The following is an 8,639-nucleotide window of genomic DNA, read 5'->3' as shown; positions in this document are numbered from 1 at the left end:
AGTGCTTTTTACACTGATTTTTCCAACTAAGCGAATAACGGAATTTTACTTATTGTGTGTGTAATAGTAGTATAGAGAATGATTTATGAGTACACATAATGCGAAATTTAGTGCGCAGAGTTGTCATCTCTGGCAGCAACAATGCCTAAAAACCCAGTTGAGAAAAGGGTCAAATTGAGCATAGATGACAGATACGGATACGTGATTCCATGCTGCTTCAACCGTATGACTGTAGTTCATCAGTCGTAGTGACTGGTGACTAGTAGAGCGCCACTCTCTCGGCACCTCATCATCAGGTCATCAGAAGTTACCCAGTGGGTGATATACGAGGAGAAAGTGCTGGCCAGGGCAACAGTTGAACACCTTCTGTACCGATGTAGGTCAGCGCAGTGCAAGCAACTTACTGTCTAGTGTTGAAAGATAATATCACAGGTCCCTCAAAGACTGGGCACAGCCACCGGCCTTAACATGTCAGAAAAAATTCTGGAACAAAAACCGACACACCACGAAGAGCTCATCCGAATGGGACGGAAATCGGTAGAAGTGATGTACATGTACAGATAAACAAATCATTATAATTTCTGAAAATTGGGTCATTTACCCAAGAGAAAGATCTTCACAAACTGAGCAAGTCAGTAACGCATTGGATCACCTCTGCAGTTATTCGGCTTGGCACTGACTGACAGAGCTGTTGGATGTCCTGCTGAGGGATTTCGTGCCAATTCCTGCACAACTGGTGCGTTAGATCGTCAAAACCCCGAGATGGTTGGAAGGCCCTGCCCAAAGTGCTCCAGACGCAAACGTTCTCTGTTGGGGAGAGATCCGGTACCCTTGCTGGTCAAGGTAAGGTTTCGCAAGCACGAAGACGAACAGTAGAAACTCTCACCGTGTGCGGACGTGCATTATCTCACTGAAATGTAAGCCTAGGATGGCTGGCCATGAAAGGCTACAAAACGGGACGTTGAATATCGTCGACCTACCGCTGTGTTGTAAGGGTGCCGCAGATGACAAACAAAGGGGTCCTGCTATTAAAAGAAATGGCACCCCAGACTATCCCTCCTGATTGTCGAGTTGTATGGCTAGCGACAGTCAGGTTGGTATCCCACTGCTGTCCGGGGAGTCTCCAGACACGTCTTCGCTGGCCATCGGGGCTCACTTCGAAGCGGGACTCAACACTGCAGACAATTCTACTACAGTCAATGAGATTCCAGGCTGAATTATTTATCAAAATATAAACATCACTCACCACCTTCTCCACCCCTGCAATCACTACCAAGAATTAAAATGAAAGAGCGAATTAAAATGTAGCTGCATCTGGGCTGTGATCAAAAAAGTATCCCAAATATTTATCGAAAAATACATCAGAGTATCTGAATTGAGTAAAGCATGACAAACTAGGTCTGCATTACTAACTTCCAAAAAATCTTTTGTGAACTGCACCAATTGCATCCGTAAATTTCATTCAAAGCTATATTTCATTTGCCATGAAATACTGGAACGAGTATATAACAAACAGACTAACACCTTCCCTGCAGGCTTGAAGGCCGAACAGTGCCGACTGGCCGCCTTGTCACCCTCAGACCGGAGGTGTCACTGGATGCAGATACAGAGGGGCATGTGGTCAGCACACTGTTCTCCCGGCCATTGTCAGTTTTCGTGACTGGTGTCGCTACTTCTCAATCAGGTAGCTCCTCAATTGGCCTCACAATGGCTGAGTGCACCTCACTTCCCAACAGCACTCGGCAGACCCGGATGGTCACCCATCCAAGTGCTAGCCAAGTCCAACAGTGCTTAACTTCGGTGATTTGACGGGAACTGGTGTTGCCACTGCGGTAAGGCCATCGGCACATATAATATATGCTCTGTAAATAATTTAAAAAACGTCTTCTTATAAAATGCAATACTGAATTAGTAATGCGCTTACACGGTTGTTGAACATGAGTTTTACTTTAAATACTATTCCACAAAACCTAAAAATGTAATGTAAAATCGAATGCTAATGTAACAAATGGCTTCACTGGCAAAAAATGGCAAAAGTTTTATCTTAGTGCCACAAGTTACTTACGGTCACCAACAAATGTCTGCACTAGCAAAGACGTTCAAAGTCCCATCCACAGGCCACAATTCCATTAAGACATGACAGAGAATTAAACCAATTATTGTTCACATCTATGATGCTTGAGAAATATCAAAATATTCTGAAATGTCTGTATAAATACGTCTATGTAGTATTATAATATTAATTTCCACTTTCACCACATTAGTGCTTAAAACAGGATTGTCAACTCTAAAGAGGAAGTACTCTAATGTTATTTTCATGCCTAATTATTTAAAAATAACAGCTGACTTCTTATATTTAGGCCTAGGAGTTATATATCGTTAAACTAACCTAAGAAGACTTATAACTGCAGAAAAAAAGGTTAGCTAAAATACTATGCTAAGCAAAATGTTAGAATGTGTGAGAATTCCTAAGGGACCAAACTGCTGAGGTCATCGGTCAGTAGACTTACATACTACTTAAACTAACTTATGCTAAGAACAACACACACACCCATGCCAGCGGGAGGACTCAACCTCTTGCCGAAGGGGTCGCGCAATCCGTGACATGGCGCCTAAAACCGCGTGGCCACTCCGCGCGGCTATGCTAAGCAGGCAAGCACATAAACAAACAGTCTGAATGTAATTAATTAGTCCTACTCTTGACGTAAATCACGATACACACACACAGACTAAATATTTTCACATTTAAATTGCTCTCAAGCACTATTATAGGAGGACTAAAGGCGATGCATCACTAATAGAATCGATGACCGTTATTGCTGTTATTACAAATAACTCAGGGCTACCAGAGGTTATATGAAAATTTGGAAATTTGTGGTAAGGAATACGGGACCAAACTGCTGAGGTCATCGGTCCCTAGGCTTAAGCACTACTTTATCTAACTTAAACTAACGTACACCAAAGACAAAACAAGCACACCCATGCCCGAGGGAGGGCTCGAACCTCCGACGGGGGGGACAATAACAAATTTTGGTGATTGTTGCAGTCAGAACTATGGTGCCAAATCTCTCTACCATGTTTATAGGCTGTATCTCCTATAATCAACTTCTAAATAACACTACCTCCTAATAAAAATAAGGGACATCCATGATATAGCCAAGAGACAAGTAAATGCCACGTTAAGAAGGAAGGATGGAGGAAGGTGTTCGATGTCAGGAGGTAAGATGTTTTATTACGATGTATCACTAAACTGCAGATAGATATACTCTGTTTATACACGCTCATGAGGCAACCGAGGATAGTAACAGAGAGAAGTGTCATGTCCAAAGACAAAATCAGAGTCCATATTTCGAAAAATACATTTATTTATGATTTATTGTATTATATCTAAGGCACCACACCTGCAAGCTCTATCGGCCTCAAAAATTAAATATTTTTCGTTCTAAACTCTCTTTATAACTTATTAAAAAATACGCAGCTTGTAGGTTTCTGAAATGTTATATGCAATATCTTCATGAAAATTCAAGAAAAATAAAACTGTATTTTTGTAAGATTTCTCACACTCTGCAAGCAGAATGAGGGTTCAAATTAAGTATTTCACACCTAAATTGCACTCAACATTAAATTCACCTAGAACGCTACTAAAGATCTAATTTACAGCTTGACCATACTATTTGAGATACGGGAAAGAGGAGAGGAGACACGATGGTTGTCATCTACCTGGATGACATTCCCATTCTAGCGCAAGACTGGGAACCACAGAACATAACAACAGACAGCAAGACAGCACTCAAAACAGTTGAGCCTTGTTTGGAAAAATGGTGTATAAAAGTAAACGTCATTAAGTGCGAAGCTGTTCTGTCTACACGAAGACCGAGGCAACTGCATAAACACCAACTCTGCAGACAAATAACACTACACACCCGCCCAATCCGTTTCCGCGAAAAAGTAAGATACCTCAGTGTTTGGATGGATCAGAATCTTCCGCGGGGATGGGTGGGGGGGGGGGGGGAGGGGGCATACAACACGTCGCTAACAAAGCGTATGCGAGGCTCAAACAACTGTACCCTATGGTAAGCAGGCAAAGCACATTGATAGGAGCGTGTCGAGGTCCATGTACGTGACATTGATTAGACTGCTGATGACATACGCTGCTCCAGCCTAGGGATGCGAAAATCCAAGACATCTGCGCCTCCTGCAGGTCATACAGAACAAATTTTATGTATCATAAGTAATGCTACACGATACACACCCACTGCGGACCTTCACAATGAGTACTGGGTTGAAACCTTGTCGGCAGTGTTCACAAAATTCTTCTCAGGATTACACAGGAATTCGAGATATTCGAACAACCCTTTCATCCATAACCTGTATAACTACGATCACAACCATAGGTGGAAGCATAATCGTCCAAAGACACTCCTCCTTAGGGACAATTAACTACCTATGATACACTCAGTTTAAGTACACACAGCCGGCCGGGGTGACCGAGCGGCTCTAGGCGCTACAGTCTGGCACGGCGCGACCGCTACGGTCGCAGGTTCGAATCCTGCTTCGGGCATGGATGTGTGTGGTGTCCTTAGGTTAGTTAGGTTTAAGTAGTTCTAAGTTCTAGGGGACTGATGACCTCAGAAGTTTAGTCCCATAGTGCTCAGAGCCATTTGAACCATTTTTTTAAGTACACACAAACAACGGAATGTCGGTGACCCCCTGCAATACAGCAAATCTAACTGGCACTGCCAGCTGAATAACACAGCCGATAAACTGGCAACAGCAGGGAAGCCAAACACACATGAAACGCAAACAAACCCCACTCAGCCTTCACACAGACAGCCGATTTTATAATAAAATCGACCAATGAGACGACGACTTGGCTTGTTACAGGTACTCAGATGCCGAAGCTGGCTCAGGAGATATTTTCAGTGTCCAGCTGCCTCTGATCAACTGGATTGGTAGTCTTATGACGAACATTGCCTATGAGACTGGTACCGAGCATTGCATGATACCAGCTATTTACGTATTCACGTCCTCAAATGGTCTGCAACAGAAAGCAAGAAAACCGATTTTTCTCTTACTATCCGCCCAGACTGTCACTGAGGTTTTTTCCCGTGGCACTGTTTCCCTCTGCCCTTAAAATCGCTCAGGCAACTTTCTATTACCTCTGTCACCCGATGGACCCATGTTAGTGGGTAATCCTACCTAAGCGTAAGGATAACATCACAGACCCACATCCTGTCAGCAATTGCGAGATGAGCTAGCTGCATTCTCGGTAACATATCTATACTTACTGACAAGCAGCTGAAGTAAATTTTAAGGCTATGAGCCGCGCAGTGAGTTCTTTCAGGAACATACTGCTCAGCATTTTTTTTTTCTAACGTTAGAGCAGAGAAGAACAGCGTTGTCTATTCCGCAGGTAAGAATAAATCATAGAGCCAAAACGAACTATTGTGCGTTGTAATTAGGAACAGCGATCATCGATATTTTTTCTATACCATAGTGCATTTTAGCACGGTTGACAGATTTAATTCGCTACACTTGACAGTTAAGCTTTTGATTGTTTATATAAGGATTCAGTATACCACAAAATTTTACTCTTGACATCCAACAATTAATCATTTACAGTTTGTCACTTTCTGTTTAGAGTAATTGCATCTCACATATTTAAGGAAATTCACACAATTCATGTTTACATTCAAAAGTAGTATAGTTACGGCACTTCTGCATCACGGCATATTCACGATACTGTTGCTAATAGCTACATACAGATACACATTAACATAAAGTTACATAATGTAGACACTATTAGGAAAACACATAAACAGTCAACTTTCAGCATATGCCTTTCTTTGTCATCATCTCTTAAGGGTTTCATTGGAGCTGCTTCAGAATTTCTATAACGTGATAAGAGACAGTAAATATCTTAGGACCAGCTTATTATGGAACCCAGAAATTTTTGGATTTGTAGTCTGGCCGTTACCCAGTGAGCTACCTTTTTCTGTTTGTTTTTTGTCTCTTCTTCGGCTAGCTTATATTAAATTGGTGCATAAGCTCGTAGTTGTATTTTTTGCATGTTGGTATTCCGGTTGCTATGGGTTTATTTATCGACTGTAAGTTTTTTTTTATTTCTGGGTCACTGTTGCTATTTAAGTTTATACATTTTCATTTTGTCATTTGGAGACTGTGAGTGGAGCTCTGGATGCTAGCAAACGGAGTGCCAAGTGGAGAAATGTGTGTGTGAAATCTTATGGGACTTAACTGCTAAGGTCATCAGTCCCTAAGCTTACACACTACTTAACTTAAATTATCCTAAGGACAAACACACACACCCATGCCCGAGGGAGGACTCGAACCTCCGCCGGCACCAGCCGCACAGTCCATGACTGCAGCGCCTAAGACCGTTCGGCTAATCCCGCGCGCCGCCAAGTGGAGAAATCGGAACTTTCCCGACATGTTCCGTTCGAGTTCAACAGTGGAGTGACAGCAGCGACGGCAGCAGGAAACATTCGCCACGTGTATGGAGATAATACCAGGATACAGCAAGGAAATGCTTTTTTGGTTTTAAAGAGGATTGTTCTGACCTTGGTGACTCTGCACGTTCAGGAAGACTTTCGGGGCTTGACGAAAACCGTTTAAATGCATTAATCCACAATGATCCACATCAGTGTATTCGAGAACTGGCAAATGTCATGAACTATGGTTATTCCACCGCGAAATTTGCATGTAATCGGGAGGGTTCTAATTGCACAGACCATTCCTATCCTGTATCGTTACATGTGACGACAATTGGTACCTTTATGCTAAGTTAAGGAAAAGAAATATTCACGGCGTGTATGGAGATAATGTCATTGGACAGAGCACAGCAAGAAACGGTTTTCAGGTTTTAAAGAGGATCGTTCTGTTCTTAGTGACTCTCCACGCTCAGGAAGACTTTCGGGGTTTGATGAAGATTGTTTTAACTAACGCATTAATCCACAATGATTCACGTCAGTTTATTAGAGAACTGGCAAATGTGATAAACAATGCTCATGCCACCATCTTACGACATTTGTATGCAATTGGGAAGGTTCAGAAATTGGGTGTAGGGGTAAAATGGTTTAAATGGCTCTGTGCACTATGGGACTCAACATCTTAGGTCATAAGTCCCCTAGAAGTACTTAAACCTAACTAACCTAAGGGCATCACACACACCCATGCCCGAGGCAGGATTCGAACCTGCGACCGTAGCAGTCCAGCGGTTCCGGACTGCAGCGCCAGAACCGCACGGCTCTTACGGCCGGCGGTGTAAGGGTACCGAATCACAAAAATCAGCGGGTGGCCATATGTTCATGCCTGATTGCACCGACTATTCATATCCTGTATCGTTACTGACGACGAGAAATGGTATCTTTATGCTAAGATAAGGAAAAGGAAGGAATGGTTGAGCCCAAACAAAGAAGAAACTCCTCGTACAAAGACGTACATGCATCCACAAAAAAGTAATGTTACATGTCTGGTGGAACGGCAACGGTGTGGTGTACTATGAATTGCTTCCCTGAAGTGTAGCCATCATAGCTAACATTTGCTGTTAACAACTGAGACGTCTTGCAGACGCGCTCCAAGAACAACAAACAGGAAGACTCTGTGCAGTGATGCTACAACACGATAACGCCCACCCGCATTTTTATAGATTGACAAAAAGCACTATTTAGGAGTTGGGTTGGGAAGTCGTGCCGCTCACCGAACACTCCTTATTCACTTGATCTTGCGTCCTCAGATTTTTCACCTTTCGCGCTTCCTATTGAACGACCTTCAAAGAACTTCCTTCCTGGACGAAAATGAGCTCCGAATATGGTTCGATGAGATCTAGGCCTCGGACCATGCGATTTCTACAGTCACAGAACCGAAGAGATACCCCGCATTGGCAGACTGTTATAAAAAGTGAAGGAGTATGTGTTATCAATGACTAAAGTCTCTCTTATCTATATCTGTTGTGTTTATTAAACTTACGGGAAAACACCAAGAACTTATGTACCAATCCAGTATCATCGTTATTTTTCCTTCATCAGAAATGTCGGCCTTAATAGTGTGCTTCTGGGAGTTTTGCCGAATTGTTGCTTCCATTTTATTTACAAGCTGCGTTGGACATGGCTGGCAGGCCTCAGGCTACTGTTCTAAGCTGCAATGAGACGGAGGCACCAGTGACGAAAGCTGCAACATTTTTGGTGCCGTTGGAATACACTGGAAAACGCAATTTCACTGATCTACAAAGACTAGCCAAAGAAACTGGTACACCAGCCTAATATCCCGTAGAGTCCCTATGAGAGAGCAGAAGTGCCGCAACAAGGCGTGCCATGGACTCGATTAATGTCTGAAGTAGTGCTGGAGGGAAATGACACCATGAATCCTGCAGGGTTGTCCATAAATCCGTAAGAGTACGAGGAGGGGTGAAGATCTCTTCTGAACAGCACGTTGCAAGGCATCCCGGATATGCTCAATAATGTTCATGTCTGAGAGTCTGGTGGCCAGCTGAAGTGTTTAAACTCAGGAGAGTGTTCCTGGAGCCACTCTGTAGCAATTCCGGACGTGTAGCGCGTCGCATTGTCCTGCTGGAATTTCCCAAGTCCGTCGGAATGCACAATGGACATGAATGGATGCAGATG

General features: G+C 43.1%; 1 pseudogene; it reads right to left on the bottom strand.

The window, feature by feature from the left end:
- Positions 1–1,727: 1,727 nt before the first annotated feature.
- On the bottom strand, positions 1,728–1,846 carry LOC126299639 (5S ribosomal RNA; annotated as a pseudogene).
- Between the last annotated feature and the right edge of the window lie 6,793 nt (positions 1,847–8,639).

Source organism: Schistocerca gregaria, chromosome X, assembly GCF_023897955.1.
Source record: "Schistocerca gregaria isolate iqSchGreg1 chromosome X, iqSchGreg1.2, whole genome shotgun sequence".
NCBI classification, from domain to species: domain Eukaryota; kingdom Metazoa; phylum Arthropoda; class Insecta; order Orthoptera; family Acrididae; genus Schistocerca; species Schistocerca gregaria.
This window is presented reverse-complemented; position numbering and strand designations above follow the sequence as displayed.